General features: G+C 46.3%; 1 protein-coding gene across 15 annotated transcripts in view; it reads right to left on the bottom strand.

The window, feature by feature from the left end:
• The window catches only part of SLC39A11 (solute carrier family 39 member 11), a 351,831-nt gene that overhangs the window by 137,034 nt on the left and 187,623 nt on the right, over positions 1–27,174 (bottom strand). The window lies entirely within an intron of this gene.

Raw genomic sequence — 27,174 nt, 5'->3', positions numbered from 1 at the left:
AAAAGCATAAAAGTAATACAGATACGTGGTTAGAAACACAAATAGAACAGACAGGGCTGAAATGAAACCTAGGAGTCTCCCTCCCGCACCCCCAAGTCTCTCTTCCCTGGGTAACCAGTCATCACAGATCCTAAAGTATTCTTCCAGGAAAAAAAAAATATTAGATTAACACCAGGATTTCTGTCCCTTTCAGCCATTTTTCTCCCTACCCAAAAGAAATGATAGTGCATCTAGTTTTGTAGTTTGCTTTTTTTGCTTAATATAACCTGTAGATTTTTCTACACCTGCACTTAAAAAAACCTACCTTGTTCATTTAAACGGGTTTAATGTAGAGAAGGAATCACATTTTCAATCCATGCTTAAGGTGATTCTAATGGAGGGGGTCAGCAGAGCGGACTGAGAAATGCTGACCCCACGTGGAACTCTCTGTTTGTGAGGTTAATCTGCACAGAAGACTTGGAGATGCCTTCCACTTCACCCCAACAAGCAGGGCCCTGGGATCCCTCTGGACACCCTGCATTTAGGCACCGCTCTCACAGTACAGGCGGACAAATGTTCTTAACCAGACTCCGTTCCTCCACCTGCAAGGGTCTCAGGATAATTGCTGGGGGACTCAGATGGCCCCAGGCAGGAAATTAGTCCTGGCTTTACCTCTGAAAAGAGTGGGCCCGGAAGCAAGTTGTGCATTCGCAAAGCATCATGGGTAGACCCCCAAATCGCCACTCATCCATTTTCGATCTTGGTTCAAAACTAAAGCAAAAGAAGCAGCCAAGAGGCTGGTCCCGCAGGGCGCCAGGTGCTGTCCAGATACACAGAGACCCCCTCTGTCCCCTGGTCCATGGACCACACTCTCCTGCAGATTTTTGTTGATTGTTAAGTGGCTCCAAAGGTATTGTTGCTTCTGATTGGCTGGAAGCGTCATTTTGCAGATCTTTTAAACAGAAAAGATCTGCCTGCTAATAAGCCTATGATATCCTTCACTTAATTATCTCCAAAATTCCTCGGCCACCCCCCTTCCCCGGCTGCAGAGATGATGCCTGCCCCCAGGAGATCTGCAGGTGGAATGCCTGTGGTAGTGGTTTTGCTCCTGTCCCAGTGCTGGGGCCGGGGGTGTGGGCACCAGAGTCCTGGAGGTGAAGGGAGCTGGCAGCCGAGACCCACATCCCAAGATCTCTGTATCTTCTAGGTGTGCCCTCAGATCTCCACCCACACCCCAGCCACGTCCTCTCAGGGCTCTTCCTCCCGCGCAGGAGAGCCTGGGGACCAGGAGTGCTCGACCGTGTTCCCCGGCTGGGGGGGTGGGGGGGGGTGTCAGCCGGACCAGGTGGGTACAGCTCACCAACTCTGCCAGATTCTCAGACCTAACTGCCATCAGCCTCACGTGTCCTAAGTCCAGCGCCCACAAGGCCCAGCTGAGCGCATTGCCCGTGGATGTGAGGTCCTTAAGACGCATTCTCCTTTCTTCTGCTGGCTAGTCTGAAGTGGGTTTCTCTCCCTTTGAATCACAAGCAAGGTTTTGAAGGTGAAAGGAGGAAACAGACACCTAAATTTCTAGACTGATAACCTCTGGCTCCTGTATCAGCCCCTTCACTTGCCCAACGGGAGAGGGGGAGGCAGCAATGACTTTGAGAAGGAAAAACTGGTGCAATTCGGCGAGATGCTGGAACCAGTTTGAAGGTTGGGGGGGGTGACAGCTTCAAGGAATGTAATTAAGTGAACTGTATACATTATTTTAAATCCTGTTCGCATTAACGCTGTAAATATTCCACTTAATTCATCATTATCAAATTTGCCAGCAAAGCTGCAGGGTAAAACTTCAGCCTAAAGTGCAATTACAGCCAGACAGAGTGGAGCATTTTTCACATCCCTAAGAGCTGCCGAAAGAGAAAGATGCAGTTTTCACAATGGCCTGGGTGGCAAGCACTTTTCTGAACACAGCTGCCACCCTCCTGAGGACTTCCTAGGAGGGCAGAGGCATCATGGAATCCTCCGAGGTTGCCCAGCATACGCCAGCAAACTTGCAAAGTGAGACAGAGTTTTATGGAAAAGTTACTCAAATCTAGTGATGCCAAATGCTCCACAATCCATCCATCCTTTACACACCCACACCTCCCACCAGCGCGTGCACGCACACACACACACACAGACACACACACCCCGCCAAGCGTGTGCCTGTCCTCCCACACTCACGTGGCTCGTGCCGATTACCTTGTCTGTGTGTGTTCATTTGTTAGTGCTGATCTGTCCTGGAGTCAGGGCCTCTTTCCTAACTCATCTCCTTCCTTATTCCTTGGAGCCCTTTCAATGTGCCTGTGTTAGCACCTCCTTCTGTGTAGTTAAACCTGGGGGTTTTCCCTTTCGTTCTCGTGAGACGTCATCGTGCCCTGCCACATCCAGAAACCTCCAGATCCCCAGGTGGAAATGAAGGTTGGATGGCGATGGCTGAATAAATAATAATAAACAAAGAGAGATCACTTACAGACAGAGGTGGGCAGCAGCCAAATGCTTCCTCCCAGGGGCTGACTTCCCCTGAATCCCAAAACCAAGGTCAAGCAGGGAAGAGCCAAAGGAGCATGTTATTAAGTTCTAAACGTCTGACTGCGCGTGTCAGGATATAGTGCTGGGGGGCCACAGTCACTGGAACTTAGGTCCTAGAGGGCCCTTTGCAGGTTCCCTGTGGCCGGGCTGTGCTTTCCAGGGGAAATGGTGGAAAGGCTTCGAGATCAATCATTCACGTCCTTCCAATGTAAGAGTGCGTCAATCTCGCCCGCTTTCCTCGTTCGCTTCCATCTTCTCTCCTCTCTTAAGCCATTGCTTCCTGATCACCCATCCCACTGGGTCTTTGAACAGCAACTCATATGGCACAATTATCGGTGGCTTTATAATCAGGCCCATTTCCCTGACTCCTTTGAAGGGCAGGCAATTAGACCCTCAAAGACAAAGATTTTCACTCTGGTCGGCATCGTGTTAAAATGAGGAAGGAGGGGGAGAGAGATCCAAACCTTTTATTTGTAATTGGTGTATGATGCTCCATTGAAACGCATAATTTTTTTTCCAATTATTCAGGGAAGGTAATTAGGGTGGAAGAAATATCTGCAGCTGGGCCAAAGAGAAAAGCTACAGGTACTTTTCGATTAAAGGGACCTATCTGGCTGCGGCCGCGGGTACCCCTACTGGGAGCCCAGCGGATGCACTACACGGAGTCTGATGCATTTGGGCTGAGTCCTAGGTGAGTCTGCTTTACTTTCACTTCGCGGTGCGCTTGTCCTGTTTTCACACCAAGGGCATGGGCAAGAGTCACCCCCGCATCCCCGCCTGCCCCGGGGGCAGCAAGCGAAACTCTTGGCAATACAGTAACTCTGTCACACCTGCACAGCCAGCTGTTGCTACTACTATAGAAAGGGTGTCACTTCTCTTGGGGATTTCAGGGGAAACGCCAGCCTATTAGTATACAGTTGACCCTTGAGCAAAATGGGTTTGAACTGTGCGGTCCATTTACACACGGATTTTTTTTCAATCGTAAATACTGCAGGACTGCACCCTGGCGGTAAACTGAACGGTAGATACTGAGGAACTAAGTTATACCCAGATTTTCAACTGCAAGGAGGGTTGGAGCCCCTAACCTCCAAGCTGTTCAAGGGTCAATTGTATTGTCTTCGAATATTTCAGGAAAATACGCAGATGTCCAGCCCCAGGGGCCTTTGTCCTTTTTGAACACACCAAACTTGCTCCAGCCTCGGAGCTTCTGTGTCTGCTGTTCCCAGTCCATCTGGTATTCTGTTCCTCCAGACAGCCCTCTGGTGTGTCCCCTTACCCACTGCAGGCCCTTATTCACAGACTAACTTCTCGGTAAACAACCTCAGCAACTCATTTAAAACATCAGTGCCCCACCAACACCCCCTTGCCGGCTTAATTTTTCTCCACATCCCTCACTGCTGACTAGTTCCTGCAGGTTCTGCTGCCTTTTCACTCTGCTCATCACGAGTGCTCCTAATATGAACACAAGCTCTAGGAGGGCAGGGGGGTCGCCAATCCATCTAATGTCATATCCTCAGTACCTGACACAGAGGAGATGCTCAATGAATACTTACTGAATAAATCAACAAATGAATGAACAGGAAAACCTGCATAATTGAACTAGTAGGAAGTATTTCCACATCACCAAGGATCCAAGATGAAGGCGGAGCCTTACACATAAAACCTCCCAGAGGAAAAAAAATTTAAGTCGCAAGGCAGAGAAAAGAGGGATAAATCCTGGGGACAGCAAGGAAGACCATGAAGATGAAACAGGAAGCCCTCGTTCCCCCAATGCCAGGGTTGGAAAAAGTCTTTGGGAACGGATTTGAAAAATTCTGCTTCAAAAAGGCAAACTACTAAAAACTGATCATCATGGAGTCAGAGGTATTTATGACTCACTCTTGGATTCAGAAAGCATTCAGAAGCATTCAGAAGAATCCAAATCACAAGTGGACTCGACCCTCCCTTGAGCTAGTCGGCACGTAGGGACGGACGCTCGCATGGGAGCTCCACAGATGAGGGCCACGGCAGGTCTGGCTTTATCTCCTTGGCCGGCTCCACCCAGCATGCCCTTCGGAAGGATGAGCGTGGTGGTGAGGGCCCCTTGTTCCCTTAAATAATAGCATGTGGAAGTAAATGATAAGTTGCAAGAAAAATACAGACTGTGCTCTGGAGCTGAGGACCTCAAATTCCACCCACCTAGTTTAATAGGCAGGTTGAGGAACAAATGTAAGGTTCTCTGCAGGATGCAAAGTAAGGACCAGAAGACTGGGGAAAGATCAGCATAAGGATAGGGGTCAGAGCCTCACACACCGGGTGCAAACCATGCCATGAATTTTCCACCAACCCCCCCCCCCCCAAAGCCAGAATTTACACAGGGAAAGGGAAAGTGGCAGAGAACGGAGCAATGGTGCTATTTTTGCATAGCTCTTATTTTCAACTGAGAAAGGAAAACCCTACAACCCTCCTTTCATCCCCGTAGCATCCAACAGAGGAACAAAAGTCACTGTTCTTCTCCTCAGCTTCTGCCTTTCTGTCCAGAGTCACCCTGGAAGCCAGGTCTTGCCTTCTGGTCCTGGTCCGACACTTTGGCGACTGCAGTGTATATGGTACCAGACAGAGAGATGAGCAAACAGACACAAAAGGAAAAAGAGAACAAACAAATCACCAACCAAATAAAACCACTTCTTAGTACTTCTTCGTGGTTCTTCGACGGAGCCTGTCCCATCGTGGAAGTTCAATTACAAACCGCCAGAAACACTAACTTGGCGGCTGCTGGGCAGAGAATCTGAAGAAAGGCTGCAAATACCAGTAATGACACCACTCTGTTTCTAACAAGCCTGCCCCTCTGACTGCACAGCCCCCAACACCCAGCTCTGAATGATGCTCCGAATGAAGCAGAAAGCTACCCGGGCGGCTCTGGCTTGGCCCATGAGCAACGTCTGAACACGGGAGCGAGGATGCCGAAAGGCAGGTGGGATGGTGAGACTCTGAAATCACACCTCTTGGCCACCCAAGTCCTTTCCTTATGGGGTCAGGCAACACCCTGTTATCAGGCCCCTCAACTGGTGGATCCTCACGGGCACAAACAGCAAGGCAGCGTCCTGCTCTTTGTGGAGGTTGCAGATGAGGAGGACGTGGTGTCCCAGGGAGGAGAGGAGCAAAGATGGGGGTGAGGGGAGTGAGGAGGGAGCAGGGAACACCCTCGCAGCATTCAGAATAGGGATGTCCAAGTTCAGATTGGAGGCATTTTGACTGCACTTGTAAACCCTGAAAACAACACTTTGTAAGCATGCAACCCAATGCGCTCTCAGAGCTGCCCTAAGATTTTTGTCAGCCTGCACGCGCCCCATTACTCATCATCTCCAAGCATCCGGGGCACCTGGGCTAAGAGGAAGCTGGCAGTAGGTGAAAAGTCCCTTCAAGGCTCCAACCGCACCACCTGGGAGAAGGCACACCATTTGTAGTTTGCCAAAGAGACCAGGACCATCAGCCCAGCCCTTCCAGAGCCGTGGAGCCAACCTGTTGCCTACCCCACGTTTAGGTGGTCAGCAGATCTTCCACAAAGGTGCCCAAACAATTCAGTGGGGAAAGGAAAATGTTTTCCAAAATGGTTCTGGAGAAAAGAAAGAAAGAAAGAAAGAGAGAAAGAGAGAAAGGAAGAAAGGAAGGGAGGGAGGAAGGGAGGGAGGAAGAGAGGAAGAGAGGAAGGGAGGAAGGGAGGAAGAGAGGAAGAGAGGAAGGGAGGAAGGGAGGAAGGGAGAAAGGGAGGAAGGGAGAAAGGGAGAGAAAGGGAGGAAGGGAGAAAGAGAGAGAGAAAGAGAGGAAGGAAGGAAGGAAGGAAGGGAGGGAGGGAGGGAGGAAAGGAAGGAAGGAAAGAAAGAAAGAAAGAAAGGAGGAAGGAAGGAAGAAAGAAAGGAAGTCTTAAATCTTAATCCCTACATAACACCACCAACTAAATTTAATAAAATGTTTTACAGGCTTAAATATAAGGTTAGAACTATGTTTTAAACTATACAGCAGGTAGAAAAAAATACAGAATGGTCTCTTCACAACCTAAGGGTAGGCAAAGATTTCTCAGAAAAGACACAAAGGCACAAACCATACAAGAACCTGATAAGTTAAATTTTATCAAAACAAAACATTTTTCTCATCCAAAGATGCCATTCAAAAACTGAAAAGGCAAACCACAGGTGGGCTAAAAAAACAAAGTACTCACAATACACATATCTAACAAAGGACTCGTATCCAGAATATATCAAGAAGGTCTACAATCAACAATAAAAAGATAACAGACCTAATAAAAAAATTTGCGAAAAGACCTGAACAGACACCTCACTAAAGTAAGTATACAAAGAGCCAGTAGGGGGCGTCACACTGTGTTCAACATGTCGGTCATCAGGGGACATAAACTGAAACCTTCAGACCCAGACAGAGCAGTGATGCTGTTTCAAGGTAACAGAAGGGTCGGGGCCGGGACTCTCCCCCGTCCTCCCTGTTTTTCGTGACTCATTTCCTTCTCACTTCTAAACTTTTCTGCAGCAGTCAACTCTGCATTCCTCCTCTGGAAACGCGTAAAGTCATTCCTACTCTTCTTTAATAATGAATTTGTTCTAAACGTTCTTAGCACCGTAAGTGGTCTGCACTGTTGCTCCTTTCATTTCTGCTAGGAAGATGACTAGAGATGCTAAGTGCTAATGTCGAAGAGGTTCATTCGCCTGTCACAGAGAGCGCGGCGGTCCAGGGATTTTAGAAAACAGAGTTTTATCGAGAGTTTCTGCTGTGGTTTCAGGTTGTCAGGGGTACTTGCTGTTAGTCTGAATCTTTGGAGCCCTGATACTGATCCAGGTTTCCAAATGTTCCTGTCTCGAAAGCGAATTCTTGGGAAGATCGGGACTAGCTTCTCACGAAACCAACCTAAGAAATTTGAGATGGAAGAACAGCGCCTGAGAAATAGGAACTCTAATGAAACCACCCAAAAGCAGCGTCATGAATTCGGTGGTTATTCCCTTGGCTCTGCTCACAAGGCATTGCCTTGACCTGAGGCCCCTAGACGTCACTGTCACAAGGAGAAAAGGCAGATAATACAGAAGTCTTATCATTGCGTGTCACCTTGCATCAGCAGAATTCCAGATAAACGTTAGCTCCCATCTTGCCCCAGATGGTTCACCTATCTTGTCCCTAGAGAATAATTTTTTAAAACTTCTTCTGTGATTACAGATGTCTCTGAGAATCTGACGAAAGGTATTGGCTAGCTCCTTACAAAAGTTTACACAGACGCCAAAATTTCTCATGACTTTAAACGGCTATTAATTAATCTTCAATTATTAACTCCTGTCTTCTGGAGAAAGAGTTGCAGGGCCAGAAGCACCAAAATGCAGTAAGAGGAGGCTTCTCGAACAGCAAGACCCCCAGCCTTACCCCACATCTTGGCGCTAACGTGACACTCAGTTGATTTGAATCCCGTAACTAGAAAATCAACATCAAATTTTGAGCAGAGAAAAACCCACTTCATACTATACTTACAATTTTTTCTTAGCCTTGAAATTGAAATCCAATGGAAAAAGATTAACCCACACATAGAAAGCTTCATTTTTCGTATTGATACTTAAGCTTTTTGGTAGCAGCTCCTACTTAGATCTCAAGAAGTAATGCAAGTAAATACAATAAATGATGTAGAAAGGCAGAATTGCACATTGGAAACAGTGCATTTGCAGCAAAAGTGCTTAAAAATACGTTTGCGACATGGTGGCATCATACTGTGGTTACTCTGCCAGTAAAAATGAAAAAAAAAAAGATATTCTAACATTTTTCAAAACATCGTAATTTCGTTGCAACTTTGCTGTTCCTGGAAACCTGTGAGAGAAAGAGAACTCCATTGGGAAAGATGTAATATAAGGGTCTTCTTTAAAACTATTACTGGAACGTGGGGCAAAATAGTCTCTCCTGAGCAATCATAGGGATCAACTTCAACAGCAAAATGCACAACCTCTTTAAAAACTATAAGCACGCAAATCTGAACAACCGCCAACCACCACCTCGCACCGCAGACTCTCAGGACACAAAGACTTTGACATAAAATCCAACGAAGCTGAACCCTTTATTGTGTGTCAAGTACACCATTTGGAAAATTCTGGGTTAAATAATGTTAAGTATGTTTCTTCTCTGTAGGATTTCCAGAGCCTCTAAATGCTAAGCGGGCATCATTAGTCTGTGGAAAGAGAATATAACTCATTTCCCAAAATTCTTCTTCCACAGAATCTTCTTTTTCCTCCTTTTTATTCTTTTAATGAGTATCTCAAGGAGCTGGCATTCCACGGATCGCTTTGGGAAATAGGAGAAAATCTGTTGTTGGTTAAATTTCTAAGCAGCAAATGGCAAGAAGACGCCTTTTAAGTTGTCTTCAAAACAAGAGAGGTTCCCAATTTCATAAAGTCTGCTCTCGGACACATACGTGAAAAACATCCCAGCTGCCCACATAAACGTGTGTACTTTGCCTCACACGCTGCAGAATTACCTTAGTTTCTCTCTACAGCGACAGACCACGCTTATTGTTTTCTGCAGTTCCTACTAACTGAGAAGCTGGTGGCTACGATTTATTGGTCTGTTTTCTTCCTACATCCCACGACATCTGCTAGAACTGCTAGTTATTGGTAATAAAAATAATACTAGATGATCTGAGCACTGCAGACTGTGATAGGCTAAGGAAGCCATCAAAACAGCTGTATTTTCAGCTCCTTCTTTAGGAAACACACACTACGCAGAGCCACAGTTCAAAGAGCCAGGGAGAAGAGAAGAGCTCAGGAGGTCCAAGGGCGATGATTAGAAGGATGTTTCCGAACTCTCAGAACGCCATGACGTATTGTTCACTTCACTGCTCTGCTCATATCTCCTTTGACGACTCCAGGACTGACCCCAAGAGCTGCAGCTCTACATAGATGCCTTTTAATCGTATGGGTCAGCTGGCTTGCTCTGTTATTTCACTCCCTCGTCACTTAAAGCAATCATTTAATCTGGAGCTCCAGACCGTGGCAAGGAATCACGTCCGACTTGAACAAGACTGGGTCGGTGGCGTTTCTTGATGAAAGATCTCACAGCCTGCTCGAGGCAGAGGATGCTTTCAAGTGGAATTTTCAAGAGGGTTCATCGCTCAGCCCCATGTCACTCGGGTGGATTGGCTCTAAAGGAAACCCGGGGCGCATGTAAGCGAAAGCTGCACAAAACACGGGCAAGGGCTGTGTTCGATGAAAAGCACACTATTAAACTCCGCTATCTACCACTGACACAGGCACACCAGGGGCTGCCTGTGCGGGCAGATCTGGACGTTATCAGAGATGCATGCACCGGCTCTGCTTTCTCTTTAAATCCTCTCTAAAGCCAGAGAGGGCCGTTGCCAAAAAATCTGGATGAAAATCACAGAGGCAACCCAGAATGGCCCCTTTGTGATGAAACAGCCAGTGAAGGCATCCTCCCAGTGAATATTTAAATGTGCAAAACTGATGCTCAGGCATCACTTTTACCAAAAATTTTTCAAGTTCCATGGAGGTAGGAGCTAGCCAGTTAATTACAGGGAAAGTATTCCAGGTTCAAGCCTCTGTTCTCCTGGTGTCGTTGACCGATCCAGGGTGAAGTGACTGCATTTTCTGAGGTTTGACCAAGAAATGACCATTGTCAGCAAGCTGTAAGGGAGACACAGCCAATAAAAATGTGTTCTGGCCTCATTAAAAAAGACCCAAGGGGAGGGTATAGCTCAAGTGGTAGAGCGCATGCTTAACATACACAAGGTCCTGGGTTCAATTCCCCAGTACCTCCTCTAAAAATAAATTAATAAACCTAATTACCTCCCCTCACCTAAAAAAAAAAAGAAAAAAAACCAATAATAATAATAATAATTTTTTAAATAAAAAAGACCTGGTCTGGTGGAAAGCCACAGAGATGGTTATCATACATGCCCCCCATCACAGCTGAAGATGGACGTGCAACTTTCTCCTGCTGGACCAGTTAGGGACTGGTCTTTAGTCTGACTCTGCCCATGGAAAGGAGAATCTGTTACAATGGACCACAGTGCCCCTGGGCCTGCTAGCTGTCCCACGGTTAGACTTGGCAAAGCGGCACGTCCCTGCTGACGGCCCTGGGCAGCACTAGTCTATGTGCCACTGGGCTGCTGCCCAGACATTTGCAGGAACAGCACATTATTTTAAATTGCATTTCAGACAATGAATCCTCAGAGCATTCTTTTCCACCCAACCTGTTCTATATCTGCTGCAGTACAAGGCTGTGCTCAGGTGTCTTCAGTTTTGATTTTTCAGGAAGACAAAACTACAGCAAGCATGACTAGCTGGAAGGGAATAACTCGCTGTCAGTTTCATTTACGGCTCAACATGAAGGAACTGACATCCTGTTAATTCACCTGGGCTGGGTCTTGGTTTGGATTTGTCAGGTAGCCTTCTGTTCTAAACTATCACAACCAGTATCTTAATGTGGCGGGATGTGTAAGCAAGGAAGTTTGGGGGTCTGTCTTGAGTGGTAGATTTTTAAAGGAAAGCATGAGACAAGCTGAAATGTGTAACACAAGAAGCAGACGAAGAGATAGTCCGTGTTCTCGGATAGAAAGGTTGCAAACTCTGAAGCTACTCTTCTCAAATTAATAATAGCTTTAATAGAGTTCCAGGCGAAATAACAGTAGAATTTTTAAGCTAGACTAAGAGATTCTAAGACTCATCCGGAAAAAAAAAATGCATAATGAGCGGGACTCACCACTAAGTATTTGAGGAAATAGTAACAAAACATCTTTCTTGTTTTAGAAGAATACTTAACTTTCTTCAGATTTATCATCACCTTAAAAAGGCTGTTTAGACAAGGGTACCTACTACACAGCTCCTGAATGATTTTGTGTGTATGTTTCTACAGTATCATCAAAGCATAGTGATTCTCATGCCAAGGACTTATGATACTTGCAGGTTATCAAAAACAGAAGAGACTTCTTGTGGACTTGAGGATCTTTTGGATTCCTAAAATCAACTTCCAGGTTTTTCCTGCATTTTCAGACCAGCTATTCTTTATCGTCAGCTTCCTCACTACGTTTGGTGAAACAGCTCCTTGTAGACCCTGGAATGTCAGAGCTTCCCGAATACTCAAGTTTCATGTTTACTGACACCAAGCATGCGGTCTACACAGCTGTGAATCTATTCCAAAGGTGGGATTAACTCTACAAGTACTTTTTACATTCCTCTAATACTGTTAGCTAAGAGGTCATCTCTCGCCATGATCTAGTTCTCATCTAGACCCTTCCCCATTCATTGAAGATTCAAGCATCACAATTTTTGATGTCGGTATTCATGTACACAAACCATCTAATGCATTGGTTTCAGCCCCTTATTTGGCTCCTGACCTGACTTGCCCTGCTGTCAATGAACTCGTCCTACACGATATTTTACCTAACTAATCCCAAGGGTATTACTAATAAAGGAACTATCTGCAAAATTTCAATTCCAGGGATCCCAGGTGGCCGACCACCTGCCTTCTATATTTCCAGCTCCTTCCTTCTGAACTCTCGATCCAGTAATTTTTCAGTCCCGCTGGCACCTCTATTCCATTGGCCCAACCACCCTTTTACTTTCAACACTCACCTGTGTCCTCACGTCCCTCCTCGGCCAGCGGCGGTTCTGTGTTAATAATCACCTGCACACGTGCCTAGTTAACGTCAACCCTCCATCTTCTCTGTACCTGTTACCAAAATTCTGAAGGGGGACTGGAGGAAAGCACACCGCCATGATGCCTGGCTTGATCTGAACTCTCTCCGGGCTGCCTGGCATTTGTACTACATTCCCCTCAAGAAGCCACGCTCCCACTCCCAAAGGCGTCTATTCCATACTTTCTCCTCGATTCTCCAAACCTCCTTCCTCCCAGCTGATGTTCTTTTTCTTAATTCTTCCTTTGAAATTGGAAGAAAACATTCTCAGCCTGCCACCCCCAAATGCACCAGTGTTCCTATATCTGCGTCACCTGCTCTGCCTTCTGTCCTGATACCCGGATGGGTTACCTTTATTCTTAAGTGCATCCCCTCTCCCCACCAGCAGCATGGCTCCTGAAGTTCTCCTGGGTCAGCAAGTTCTCCCTCTCTACTGGATTATTTTGATTAGCAAACACCTTCTAAGATATTGCTCTTTTTAAAAAAAAATCGTGCCACAGATGTCATATCCCCCTCCACCACCACTCTGTTCCTCTGCCCCTTTTCTACAACACACATTCCTCAAAAGAAGCACTGTCTTCACTCACCAGTCTCTCATTCTCTCCTCAACCCACTCCAATCAGCCTGTCATCTCCACCATTCCACTGAGACTGCTCTCATCAGGGTCACCATATGGCCCAACCCAACAGTCACTTCTCAGACCACACCGTTATCCTCTCAGCATTTCACATGGTCGTCAATGCCTCGTTTTTGAACAGTCCTCATCTGGCTTCCAAGACATTATCCTCTCCTGATATTACTACGTCCCCAATGGCCACCCCTCATCAGTCTCCCCTCTTGGATTCTTCTCAACCTCTGGACCTCTAAAAGGAGGGTCCTGGGGCTCAGCCCTCAGCCCTCTTTCTCCTGCCCACACTCACTCCCCAGGGGATCTCAGCCAACCCCCTGGCTTTGACCATCCCCATATGCATATCTCTATGAACTCCAAAGCCATGGCTCCATCTGCCTGCTCAAAATTCCCACTTGCATATTCAAAAGGCGTCACACACAAGCCTCCTGATGTCCTCCCACCCCAATTTTGCTCTTCTCCAGCTCATTCACCCAGTCGCCCAATTCAAATGCCCAGGAATCTTTTTTGGCCTTTCTCCTTCTCTCACAGCCCTCACCCATCAGCAAATCCCAACAGTTCAACATTCAACTCCACCGCTGTTTTCGTCCGTCCAAGTCACTCCCTCCTCCACCACAAACATACCCTCCCACCTGATAACCTGGGTACTACTCGTCCCCCAGCTCCCAGGACAGACCTTTCACAGGGCCACCAGGATAATACTTTCTAACTTGAGTCAACTCATGTCATTCCTCTGATCAAAACCCCTTGATGGCTTCCTGTCATATCTGGAATGAAATCTGAAGGTCCTAGTGGTCCGAGGGCTGTCCACACTACTGGCTGCCTGTCCTCCATGGTCCCCTTATCCACACTGGTCCCCTGGCTGACCCTCAGACACACCAGGCACTTTCCAGCTCCGGGGCCTTCTCATTGATGCTTCCTCCAACCAGGATGTTCCCTTTGACTGGGATGCTCCCTCTGACCAAGATACCCTCTCCACAGACACTCTGCTTACTCATCCACTCCTTCTCAAAAGCCACTTCCCCAATCGCCTGACCTAAAATAACAGCCCAGTCACACTTCCATCCGGTACTCTGCTTTCCTTGTCCCCTTAGAACTGGAGAACATTATATTATGCATCTTTGTCTATTATTTGTGACCCCCATTGGATGTAAGTTCTGTGAGGGCGGGCACTTTGCCTTTCTCAAAATGCTGATGTAGCCCTGGAATTTATGGTGGCCCCAAACAGATGCTCATTGAGTGGATGAAGGGATGAAGCAATCAGTCAATCAACTGGTCATCAAGTGAAGTTAGGAGTTGTATTCCTTGTAAAGTTGGTCTGGCTCTTCTGGTCTGTATCAGAAGGCGGTCTACACCACAGGGCAGGGGAAGCACAACAAAAAAACTCTGTTTTCAAGTCCACAGCCTAAACTCACAAAGGAAACATCCACAAAGACCGCGTCCCCTTCTCCTGGGAGGCTGTGTTCCTACTCTGTCATCTGCATCATCTTCCCTGTGCCTGTGTGTGCAGTAGGTGGCTCTGAGCAGCAGAGAAATGTCAGCAAGCAGAGCTAGGAACAGCTCCCACTGCCTTCAATAGCTCCCTTTCTGTCTCCGTGACGAGAACAGTCGCTGGTTGCATCTATAATTTTCTGTTTAGGTAACATCTTATTTGCATGCGGAAACCATGTCCTTTTTCCGTATTACTGATGTAAAAGATTGCTTCTTTCTAATTATGTTGCAGGCACTCAGGGAATTCAAAGAGCAGAAAATATGTCAGGAACAATTTACAAATGGTGGCTATTTACGTACATGCTTGCCTGGACTCCAGCAAAAATAGAAAGGGGGAAAAATGCTCATTAAAAATATCAGCTCTCCTCAGCAGATCTCCACTTGCATTTGTTCCTCCAGTCCTAGTTAAATGCAAACCTAAACCCTCAATATGAATGTGATTGCCGAAAAATTTATTTCCCTATCTCTCAATTGTTTTCAGCGGGAGTTTAGAAATGAAAGTTTCCTTAATTGCTCCCATCCTGCCTTGGAAACTCTGTTTCTCTTGCCCTCAAGTCATTATTTTTAAAAACGTTCATTTTTTTTTTCTGTTGTTGTTAACTGAGCCATCCCAAGAGCTGGAAAATTCTTCCCAGACTCATAGGCATCAGGACTGAACAATTATGCCACGGACTTTGGGATGAAGATGTGCATGAGATGGGGGACTTTCACACTCATCTCACAACTCTGGGACTATGTTTTTTTTCTACATTTGAACTCCACTAAACTATAAGGTATTTGAAAGCCTAAAATATGCCTTATATTCCTTTGAAATCTCACCATAATGCTAAGAAAAGGACTGCACAGAGCTTCCAACATGTTAACTTCCAGTGCAGAAACTTCAGTAGATGTGAACCAAGCCGCTCAAGAGAACCCAAATACATCAGTTCTACCATTACCAACAGATGGGATAGTGGTTGCTTGTTGACTTGGGTTTAGGAACAAGAGGTCTTTCAGAAGGCCTTCTGGAACATTCACCAGCCTAAACAGAAAAGCTTCTCAGCACCTTGTAAGGCATGACCTTCTCAAAAGAGTCCCACGCTGCAACAACGCTTGGCCTCCCTGGTCAGCTCTACGCTTGTTTCATTCAAGGTGAGTGTTGGGGAGTAACCAGGTACAGGCACAGAGCTCAAACACAGTCATGAGGAGGCCTACGAGCCGATCAAAATTCCGATAAACTCTTACACGGGCCAAATATACACTGACCCCGAATCTAGGGCCAATCTCCATTTTCCCATTAAAAAGAAGGAGTCGGCCAACTTGAATATATAAACTTTTGGAGATGCAGATGTGGATGGAATCATCAACTGTCTTATTTGCACTAGTGAATTCATGAATTTAGTTATGAATGCACATTAGCATAAAATATTATATACTCACTTAAGAAATGTTACTTCTGCTCATTCTCACATTTGACAGAACAGTTTTGTTCCATGTCTGTGTCTTTGACGGCAGAGTTGTTGCATTCACAAGAGGAACTCCTTGAGGCATCAACATTCAACAGAGCATCATTTTTACCTCCATCTAAATTGGGGTTCGGCTCTTTCATAATCCACATGTGATGCTGTCACTGTAATTCTATTCTGAGCCACGAGGACCCATTTGCAAGCACAGCACCAAGATACGTGATCTAGTTTGTTTCATTCATCCTAGAGGAGTATATTTGACTTAACACTCAGTAACCTCATGTTGTATTATTGCTCAGTGTGGCTTGGGCACCATAAGGAGCAATGGACTCTGACCCAGTGAAGGGCTGAGAGCAACTGGATGCATAGAGTTAGATGAGTGAGAAATGGGGCAGGACCAGAGGCAGGGAAATGTGTAAGGAGGCCATTGGAATGGTCCAGGCAAGTTATCATGAGGCATTCAACTAGACCAGACTTGTAGGAAGGGATTCAAGAAATATTTATGAAGCACAATCAGCAGGGCTTGGTAAGTAGCTGAATTTGGGGGATCAGAAAAAACAAGGAAGAGAAGTAAATGATACTGAGGGTCCTGGCTTGGGAGGCTGGGTAGATCTGGTTCTGTTACAGTCTTCCTGGTGTGAGGAATAAAGGAGACAGAGAGAGCCGAGGTCGGGGAAAAGGAGAGCAGGTGTTGCACTGTAGACCCATCGGATGTATGTAAGTTGCTGTTGGACAAACAAATAACGATACCCAACAAAAGTAGGGATCTGTTACAAACAGCTCATACAGTTTACTATCAAAAAACAAACAACCCTATCAAAAAGTGGGCAGAAGAACTAAATAGACATTTCTCCAAAGAAGACATCCAGATGGCCAAAAGGCACATGAAAAGATGCTCAATAGTGCTAATTATTAGAGAAATGCAGATCAAAACTACAACGAGGTATCACCTCACACCAGTCAGAATGGCCATCATTAAAAAGTCCACAAATAATAAACACTGGAGAGGGTGTGAAGAAAAGGGAACCCACCTACACTGTTGGTGGGAATGTAGTTTGGTATAGCCACTATGGAGAACAGTATGGAGGTTCCTTAAAAAACTAAAAGTAGAGTTACCAGATGACCCAGCAATCCCATTCCTGGGCATATATCTGGAAAAGAAGAAAATTCTAATTCAAAAAGATAGGTGCACTCCAATGTTCACAGCAGCACCATTTATAATAGCCAAGACATGGAGGCAAACTAAATTTCCATTGATAGATGACTGGATAAAGAAGTTGTGGTATGTATGTGTGTGTGTGTGTGTGTGTGTAGATACATATATAATGGAATACTACTCGGCCATAAAAAAGAATGAAATAATACCATTGGTAGCAACATGGATGGACCTAGAGATGATTATACTAAGTGACGTAAGTTAGACAGAGAAAGACAAATATCATATGATATCACTTATATGTGGAATCTTTAAAAAAATGATACAAATGAACTTATTTACAAACCAGAAATAGACTCACATAGAAGACAAACTATGTGAATATAAAATAAAATAAAATAAAATAAAACAAAATAAAGAAAACAAATTATGGTTACCAAAGGGGAAAGGGGTGAGGGGATGGATAAATTAGGAGTTTGAGATTAACAGATACACATTACTACATATAAAATAGATAAACAACAAGGCCCTACTATTTAGCACAGGGAACTATATTCAATATCTTGTAATAACCTATAATGGAAAAGAATATGAAAAAAATATATATATATAAAATATATATACATATAAATATACATACAAATATATATATATGTATAAAAAACTGAATCACTAAGCCATACCCATGAAACTAACACAACACTGTAAATCAACTATACTTCAATAAAAAATTTTAAAAAATTTTTTAAAGAGTAGGGATATTTGTTTCTGACATCCATGAAAGAAAGTTTGACTCAACAATCAATTTGGGGGCCTCAGCCCATAAGTTCTAAGTAGAAGTGTGAGCCTGGGGTGAGATTCCCCAGGAGAGAATGTGAGTAAAAAGAAAAAGAGGGCTGCTGATGAAATGCTAGAGAGAGAAAACCTAATTTAATGGATAGACAGAGAATAGAAGCCCCAGAGGTAGATGGGTAAAATATTTCCAGAAAGGAAGGATGAGCTGAGATCTGAGAGGGAGAAGGGTCACAGAAGTGAGGGGAAGGTATTTTTCAAGAGGAGGTAGAGGCTAACCATTATACATATACTGGGAATTTCAGTAAAATGACACAATTTCCCATTGCACACAATTTTCCAATGTTTAAGATTCACTGGTCAGGAGGTGATAAGAGGTGAAGACATGAAAACAGCTAAGGGGGCCCTCTATTTTCAGAAGTTCTGTTGAAAAGGTGAGAAAAGAAAATGGGTGGCAGGGTTGAAGGAAGATGTGTTTTTTTCAGGATAAAAAATAAAGGAGCACGTGTGAACTGGCTGAAAGATCCAGGACAGGAGGGGATAGAGAGGAAAAAGGAGTATGTGATGGAAGACCAGGTGGGAGGAACAAAGGCTGACCTTGACTCGGGGGAGCAGACACCTCGTTCTGGGTCTGAAGAGAAAGATGGTTAATACATGAATATTTGGAGCCAGGGGAGTAGGAAGCTGAGGATGTCCTTGCCTTATCGTCTATTATGAAGTTGTTCGCTGAGAGTTAGAAGGATGAAGCCTGGTGAATCTTTGAATAACCACCGAATGCACAGTAGAAAGAGCTGATCAAGCCTCGAGGGCTGACAGAGTTGGAGACCGGGACTCTGAAATGGCTCCACTCCCCGGATTGTGTGTGATCTTTCTCGGCAGTCCTTGGTAGCCCAAGTCGGGGAGCACAGATGGCTTGTAGGATTGGTCGAGGCTGAGGTAGGAGGACAAGGTGCAGAGAGAGCTGGGAAGAGGGCAATTCAGAGGATCACAGGAAACGTTGGAAAGAAGCTGAGGAAGGAGGGATGTACCCCAAAATAATGTCCAAGACAGAGGTCTCTGGAGGAAGTGAAATAACAAGGGGCGTAGAAAGACAGGATGCTGAGGTCAGAGGACAGGATGCTGACGTGTAATTCTGAACTGAGAACAAGGCTCAGGGAGTGACAAGGGAGGACACATGAAGAATCACCAAGAACTGTCCACATGGAAGCTGACAGCGATGGTGTGGAGGGGATGTGGGGTGCTATGCGCTCACCAAACTCCATTTCCTCTTTCTTTTGGGCATCCAGGTAGACTGCACTTCACGACATTCCTGGCGGTTAGGTGGGTCATGTGACTTGGTCCTGGCCAATGAAATGTCGGCAGAAGAGATACATAATATTTCTAGATGTATAACATAGCCCCTAAAACATCTCTTGTGACATCCTCCTTGCTTATGTTCTTTCTTTGTCCCTAGGCCAAGGGCAGAGGACCTAGTGAGGAACTCTAAGACCCTGGGAGCCACCAGATGAATGGAGGCTGGGGACCAGAATATAGCAAAAAGCATTGTGACAGAGGATGGAGCAGAACACCCCTTTCCAACCCACCCAAACGGGACTGTGGCTGGAGCAAGAAATAATCCTTCACTGGAGCTTTAGGGGCTGTTTGTCACAGCAGTTAGCATGTGCTGACTGAAACGGAAGTGCTAAAGGCAGACGGCACAAGCCTCAGAGAGGAAGGGCTTTTAATTAAGTGTTAAAATAAGAGTGATATGAACCCTGCCTCTTGGGTGAGTCCGTGGCAAGAGAGGCTGAGAGGAGCCTCAACTTGGACAGAAAAGCACACAGTAGGTGCTCAAGAAAGATTTGCTGAGTGAATGCTCTGAAGGACCGAAGTAGAGTAAGAATCTTGATTTTTACCAAGGACTGCACAGGATGAAATGAGTTTCCATGACAATATAAGGAACGGCACTTATAACTTTCTTTTCCAATTATAAAAGTTATTGGGAGACCAGAACAGATGACAATGAAAAATATAGACTCTTCTTCCCTCGAGCATTGTGGAGGAGGGGAAAAAATGAGATAATTATCTTCCTGGGGAAGAAGAAGGATGGAGAGAAATAGTTTAATAATATTGTATGTTTCCTTCCAGGTTGAAGAGTCGATTTCCCCATTGATTTGGGGTGTTCTTTTTATTTCTTATATTTTCTAAGTGAGCAGCAGCCTGTATTGAAACTCTCCGTTCCAGGGCGATAACAGACACTAAATTTCTGCAGATTCTAGGTGAGATGACAGTGCAGAAGCCGCTGGTCCACACACCACGCACTGGGCTGGTTCACACACAATTTCTGGAGTTAGGAAGAGCTCAGTATGGCGCTGTTCAAAGAGGTTTGGCCACTGCCCACCAAACTCCTTCCTCTAATTCACTGACTCATTGGATGCAAGAGACAAGCTGAAGAGAAGAGGGGGATGAGAGCAGCTCGTAGCTCACTGCCAGCACTGATGTATTTTCTGGGGTAAGTTCTCCAAGAGGCAATTATGTTAAATTAATCACCGGGAAATGAGGTCTTCATAATGATGGCTGTGACTCTGACTTCAAATACGGTGCCAGTCAGGATGAGGGCTTTTGTTCCCTTGTCAAAATGATCGTTTATACAAAGTTCTGAGAAAACAATACCCCCATCCACCCCACCCCCAAAAAGAGAGAGGGAGAGAAAAGAGAAAGGAAAAAGCAACCCCATACTGCTGAGTGGGCCAGGGAAGTTCAGGGTAACAGTAAACTCCTTGGCCACCTGTGCACGCCGTTTGTTCCTTAAAAGTCATTCCTGCTGGGTTGCCTGAGAACCTCACCTTGGAAGAACAATGGGTAAGAAAAGGAGTTGGGGGAGCTCGACTTTGCTGTCAAAATCCACGACACACACACGAGAAGAACTTCGGTTAGAAGGAGATCGATTAAAACAAGACCCGGTCCCAGACCCTGAGGCCACTAGTCTAATGATTACTAGGAAAAGAGAGAGGCCCAAAGACCAACTTGGGGGAGGAGAAGTCACTGCTGGGTAGAAAGAGGGTAAGTGAGTTCTCCTGGGCTGCTAAAGGCGCTGACTGCCGCAACAAAAATACTGTTCTCCATTTAGACATTTCCTGACTACCCGCCACATACCAGGTCCTGTTTCAGGTGCTGGGGATACAAGGACAGGTAATGACCCGGCAGCTTGAAGAACCAAGTCGTGAGTGAGATCAATATGTAAGTTCATAAAGGAGAATGCAGAAGGGCCAACGCTAATAACTCAGAGAGGAACAGGTATCGTAGAGAGAATCTAAAAGGGAGGAGCGGTTACCTTAGTCGGAGTTTCGTAGAGAATATTTAAGCTGCGTCTCCAAGGGTGACTCTGAGATCGCCAGGCAGTGGGGAAGGCACGGCAAGCAGAAAGGACAATTTCGGGGTAGCGTGGAGGGGCAGGGCTGCAGAAGATGCTTCTGGGGCGCTGGGCTGAGGTCAGGCTGGGAAAGCCTCCTGCATGAGGCTGGAGTTTGGACTTGATGCCATAGACAGAGCAGGAGCCCATCTGGAAACTGCTGCGAAGCGGGGACCACGTTCAGCCTCCTTGCCGCTGTCTACCCGGAACCTAGCACAGTGACGGAACAGATACCCTTATCTTTGCTTAAGTGATTAACTAAAAGGAGAAGAATGTAGGTTTGGGGGAGGAGGGTTGGCTAGTTCAAGGGGAATGGTGCTGGCAGCAACGTTGGGAATGAGGCAGGAATATGGAGGAATAGGCGGATGGCAGGGGACCCCAGAAGCAGCAGGAGAGAAGCCAGCGTGGGAACACGTGCCCAAGATGGTAGCGCAAAGAGAGAAAGAAACCTCTCTGTCTGGCTTTTAAAACTGTCCAGTTGGACCAAATACTTCCCTAAACACGCTGCTGAGATGAAGAAGAGCCTTTTCCCACCCTGCCTCTAAAGAGAAGCAAAGAACTTCAGCTGCTAACTCCCCACCACCCGTAACAAATTCTCCATGTCTAGCTTCCTCTTCCTTGTCTACTTTCTGTTCTTCCAAGTCGGTGCTCCCACCACAGTTTGCTTGGCGTGCAAGGAAAGAAAATTCCACGTCAGCGTCACCTTCAGCAAAACCCGGCTGAGAATGTTCATTCAATAAACTCTTTCTCTCTCAAGAACGGTTGGAAAGGAGTATTATATTTAACCAAACGCTGTAGTTAAATGAAAATTACTAATATAGATCATACACGAATTGCCAATTTTGAAAGAATTAGTGCTTAATAATGTGCACTCATCCCAAAGCCCTATTAAAAATATTTTTAATCTGGTATTTTTGTTGTTGTTGTGTGTATATATGAGTCAGTAACTTAAAATCAGTGGTCCTCAGTGAAGCTGACTTATTTTATGGTGCTATGAAAACAGTTTCCAAGTTATATGATTTTCAGTAGATGGAATTTTTAACAACAGATTATCAGAAGCATATAATGTGATCCAAAGCCAGAGGGAGCATACTTGGGGGATTTCGTCCACTCAGTAAACACGTGTTAGCACTGTACCGCACCCAGGGCACCAAAAGATGAGTAAATCCCACTTCTGGGTATTCATTGAAATAACATGAAAGCACTGATTTGAAAAGATGTATGTGCCCCCTGTGTTCATCATGGCATTATTTACAATAGCCAAGTTGTGGGAACAACCTAAGGACCCATCAGCGGACGACTAGATAAAGAAGATGTGGTCTAGGGATATGATGAAATGCTACTCAACCATAAAAAAGGATGAACTCGTGCTATTTGGGGCAACATGGATGGACCTTGAGGGTATTATGCTAAGTGAGATAAGTCAGACAGAGAGAGAGAAAAATACTGTACAATTTTGCTTAAATGTGGAATCTAAAAAACAAACAAAAAGCACAAGAAAGAACAAACCAGACCAAACCAAAATAAACATGTAGATACAGAGAACAGAGTCATGGTTCCCAGAGGGGAAGGGGTTGGGGGAGGTGAGAAATGGGTAAAGGGAATCAACTATATGGGGACAGAGGGACACTAAATTTTTGTAGGAAATAGAATGTCCCCATGGAATTCACATAATGTTATAAACCAATGTAACCTCAATAAAAAATAAATTTTTAAAAATTTAAAGAACAAGTCGGTTCTTTCTCAAAGAGTTCACAGAGGGGCACACAGATCTATTTTCAGTAACATTTAAAATACATTTGTTAATTGTAATAACGGAAGTTGGAAAAGACACAGAAGAGAAAGCGCTTAATTTAGTCTGTTCTTGGGGGTGAGAGAAAGAAAGAGCTTCCTTGGGAGATGAACTGAAGCAAAGCTGTAAATGCTGAGGGCTCCAAGAACACAAATTTGGAAAGCTTCAGAAGCATGGCAACCAACTTGGAAGCCACTGTGCTCATTCCTGGGGGAGATGCTAGAGGCCTGAACTGAGGGAATGCCAGTGGGGATGGATGGGGACCAAATGGACACTGGAGCCGAGGGGCAAGAAACCGGACTGCCCAATGTGGGAGCCACCAGCCACACGCAGCCATTTAAATATACAGTCACTACAACTAAATCAAATGACAATGAAATCAGTCACACTAGGCACATTTCAAATGCTCAACAGCCACATGTGGCTGGTGGCTCCTGTACTGGACAGAACAGTTATGGAACTTTTCTCTCACTGCAGAAAGTTCTACTGGATGGTGCTGGTCTAGGAGAGCCCAGCGTTCCAGGCTTGAGGCAAATAGGTGAATGTTGGTGCCATGGATTCAGAGGAAATGCCAGAGAAGCCATGGGTTTGGGGCGCTGATGAGTTCAGCGTCGGACAGGCTGAGTTTGACGGCAGAGTTTGATGGGTGACACCCAGCAGGCAGCTGGAAACATGGGCGTGGTGTGCAGAGAGACGTGTGAGGCCATGGTGTGCTGTGAGCAGCTGAAGCATCTGGCGTGGAAAAGCTCACCCAGAAGAGGGCAGAGGAACCTGGGGGATGGGTGCAAGGCAACATTTAAGGGATGGATGGAGAAACAAAACCCACAGAAGCCTGGACATTTTCCACATTTATTAATTGTGGGAAAACAATCAAAGTAGAGGGAGAGAATCAAGAAAAAAGTGGTGCCCAGAAACCCAAAGATGGAGAACACTTTGTGAAGACAGGGAATAAAGGGCTAAGTAAATCAGATGCAGCAGGAAGTCCAAGAAGGCACTGGAGAGTGTCCACTGCATTTAGCAATTAAGAATTTAGTGAGACCTGTCTCAGTGGACGGATGGTGGAAGGATGACTAAGCATGCTACCAGGAAGGGAATGTTCATTTTCAACTGGCAGCCCCTTAAAGAAGTGGGAATACACTTGGAATTTCTGGCTGGGGGGGAGGCTGAAGCACCCAAACTCATGAACTCAAAAATAATTTATCAGGACACTTTGAGTCCGAAGGGAATCTGCTGCTAGCTATACCTCTGCTGTTGGGAGGAAATGTTTTGTTCCCCACGTTAACACTCTCAGACAGTCTCAAGCGGTCCCGGAAAGAGGCAAGGAATGGGTTTCGGGGCTTCTCCCCTGACCTGGACCAAACCCAAGAATCCTAGTGAAAAACACAGGGGAAACCTTCTGCAGCGTCTTAAAAGCAGGGCTTCTAAGTTCACTGAAAAGCTCTTGAACTTTTCAAAGAAGAACACACATACACACACACACACGTACACACAATATACACGTGCGTACACACACACAAGTGTGTGTACACACAATCACACATACACGCACACAGTTGCACGCATGAGCATATATGTGTACATGCACACATGTACTCATACACAAACCCACGTCAACATGTGTGCACGTGCAAGCACGTATGCAGTGTGATGCACATGAACACACATCCAGATGTATGCACACACTCAAGGCACATTTGTGCACAATACAGGTGCACACACTTGCACTTATGTACACGTGCATACATGCTTGCATGTGTACACACTCATATAGACATGAATATGCACACGTGTGCAGTGAGCATGCATGCGCGTGCACACACGGTTGCGTTCATGTCCACACAACACACACATGCACACATGCTCATGCATGCACACACATACACACCGCCCTTGCTCTCTTTTCTCTTCTACAGTGGCAGAACCGGGGAGAGCCCAGGTCTCTCGACTCCAGACCCAGCACTCTGTCCTCCACAGCAGCTGCTCAACGCTCAGGGAAGCTACTGCCAAGAGAAAGCAAAGAATGTTTCTTGCAGGACAGGAGGGGACATTTCACGGATTATGCGGTGCCCAGCCTGAGGGGTGTGCCCAGCATCCAGACTATTTAGGTAAAAGCCACTTTCCTGAGCCCCATCAGCCCAGATAATTGGATTGCCCTCTCTCTGGCTTCATCCAGGAACTTGAATGGTTTGGTTAGAAACCCAAACGTGAAAAAAGGAAGTACCTGTGTGGGGCTTCACAGTGCCTGGGCTGAACCGGGCCTGCCTGGGTCCACACGCAGCAAAGGGGGAGCGCCTGTCGGCACCCCCAACTCTGACCTTTGCTCCGCCCCACCCCTCCCCCACCACTGCGCACTCAAAGCTGCAGACGGAGAGGAAGGGAGAGGCTCTCGGACTCTATCTCCCAAGCCTGCGCTAGACCCTGAACCCTGCTTTGGCTCCTTCATCCTCAAACCCAGCAATCGCAACTACCTAAATTTTATTATTTATTTATTTATTTGATCTTAAATCCCATGTTCTTTGGGTTGAATCCTAATCCGAGGAGGGGAGCATGGAATCTTGTGGGAAGGAAGGGGTCTGACGGACTTGGACTTGATCTCTCTCATTCCCCTTCATTATTCCAACGCTACAACCCCCCTTCACCAACATTCAACACCCATGAAGCACTTACCCCTGGGATGACGGCCACCGGCAAAAATGAGAAACCCTAAGGTCTCGTGGGAATTTACACTCAGGGAGGGGAGGCGGGCCATGAAGAAATGCACACATAACAGAAGGTCTGCGTGCTGTGAAGGCAGACACAGAACAACGAGAGGGAGTGGCCACGGATGTTCTCTGACAGGAGGCATTTGCCTCTCCCTGGGGTGTCATTTGAACAAAGAGGTCCCTACAGCAGGAGCAAGCCCTGGGGACTGCGAGAGGGAAGGGCAGCTCAAAGGCTCTCAGAGGGAAGGCTGCTGGGTGTGGTCAGGGACCCGCTAGGTCCAGTGAGGATGAGGGACAGGAGAGATGGAAGGGTGATAGTGGACGAGGCCAGAGGGGCACCCAGGGGCCTGTACCTACAGGGTCTGGGAGCCTACGGTCAGGTTCTGTGGACCTGGTTCTGACCCAATCTGATTTGCATTTTTATAGGGGCACACTGGTGGCTGGGCAGAAAACTGACTGTAAGAGGGAAGAGTGAACAGGATGGGTGGGAGGCAGGCACAGCCCTCCAGAGCAGAGAAGCTGGGGTAAGTAACTGGGAGCCACTGTTCGGTGAGAGCCTTACCTGTAGTTATTAACACAGCAACACAATAAACAGCAGACTCCACGCCTGTGGGAGTTTCGGAGACACTCGCCAGGGAAATGGATGCTAATTACAGAACAGCAGCCTTTAGAGGGTCCGTAACCACTCGCCACAATGCAGAGTGGGCCCTCGTTTCCAGCTGCTTCTTTTCCCTAAACAGAACCCAAGCTTGCAAATCTCACCTATTAGAGAAACAAAGCAGCTGCCCTCCAGGAGAATTATGTTGCAGGAGGTCATAACCCCAGAGAAATCCATCAGAAGATCAGCCACGCTGATGAGATTTGAAAACTGGGGGTTCATTCAGAGTTGGTGAGAAAGATTTCTCCTTGCAGATTTATGAGGACGGAGGCTGAAAGCCAATGAGGTGGCCTCACTGGCTTGGAATTCCAATGTGGGACAGCATCGCAGGTGACTGGAGTACTTTCACTGCAGGTTCTAGACTTCTCTTACCAGGTAGGAGGCTACCCTCGCCCACAGTCCTCCCTCCGAGGGGGTGAGGACCCACTGTATCCTGAAGATGATGAGTGTGTGGCTCGGGGTCCAGTCCCCAGACAGCTCATTAGTGGTGTGAGCTGCAGGGGAAGGTCAGGGCTGACAAGAAGAGCCCCACCCTCCTGGGCTGGGGACAAAGACAGCAGCCTCCGGTGTGCCAGCCCTCCAGAGACGCGGACACCAGGGCGGGAAGGCAGGGAAAGCAGACAGCGGGGGAGAGGCTCCAGTTCACAGCTAAACATTTACCTGAAAATTCCATCACCGTCTTTCGGACTAGACTGGAAGTTCTGGGAGGGCAGGGCTACGTCTGCGTTTGCTGCCATGTTCCCAGCAGATGGCGCCGTGCCGGGCACACATTATGCTTTTTGATGAATCCTGGCTGCAGGGAATGGAAGAGCACGGCTTGCCGCCCACGCCGCCCTCAAAATTCAGGGAGGAATGAATGAATGAATAGAATGAGCAAAGGAAAGAGAGGGCGGGTTCACACCACCATGCCA

The sequence above is a fragment of the Camelus dromedarius genome, chromosome 16, assembly GCF_036321535.1.
Source record: "Camelus dromedarius isolate mCamDro1 chromosome 16, mCamDro1.pat, whole genome shotgun sequence".
In the NCBI taxonomy this organism is placed as follows: Eukaryota; Metazoa; Chordata; class Mammalia; order Artiodactyla; family Camelidae; genus Camelus; species Camelus dromedarius.
Note: the sequence above shows the minus strand (reverse complement) of the source record. Positions and strands in the feature narration are given on the sequence as shown.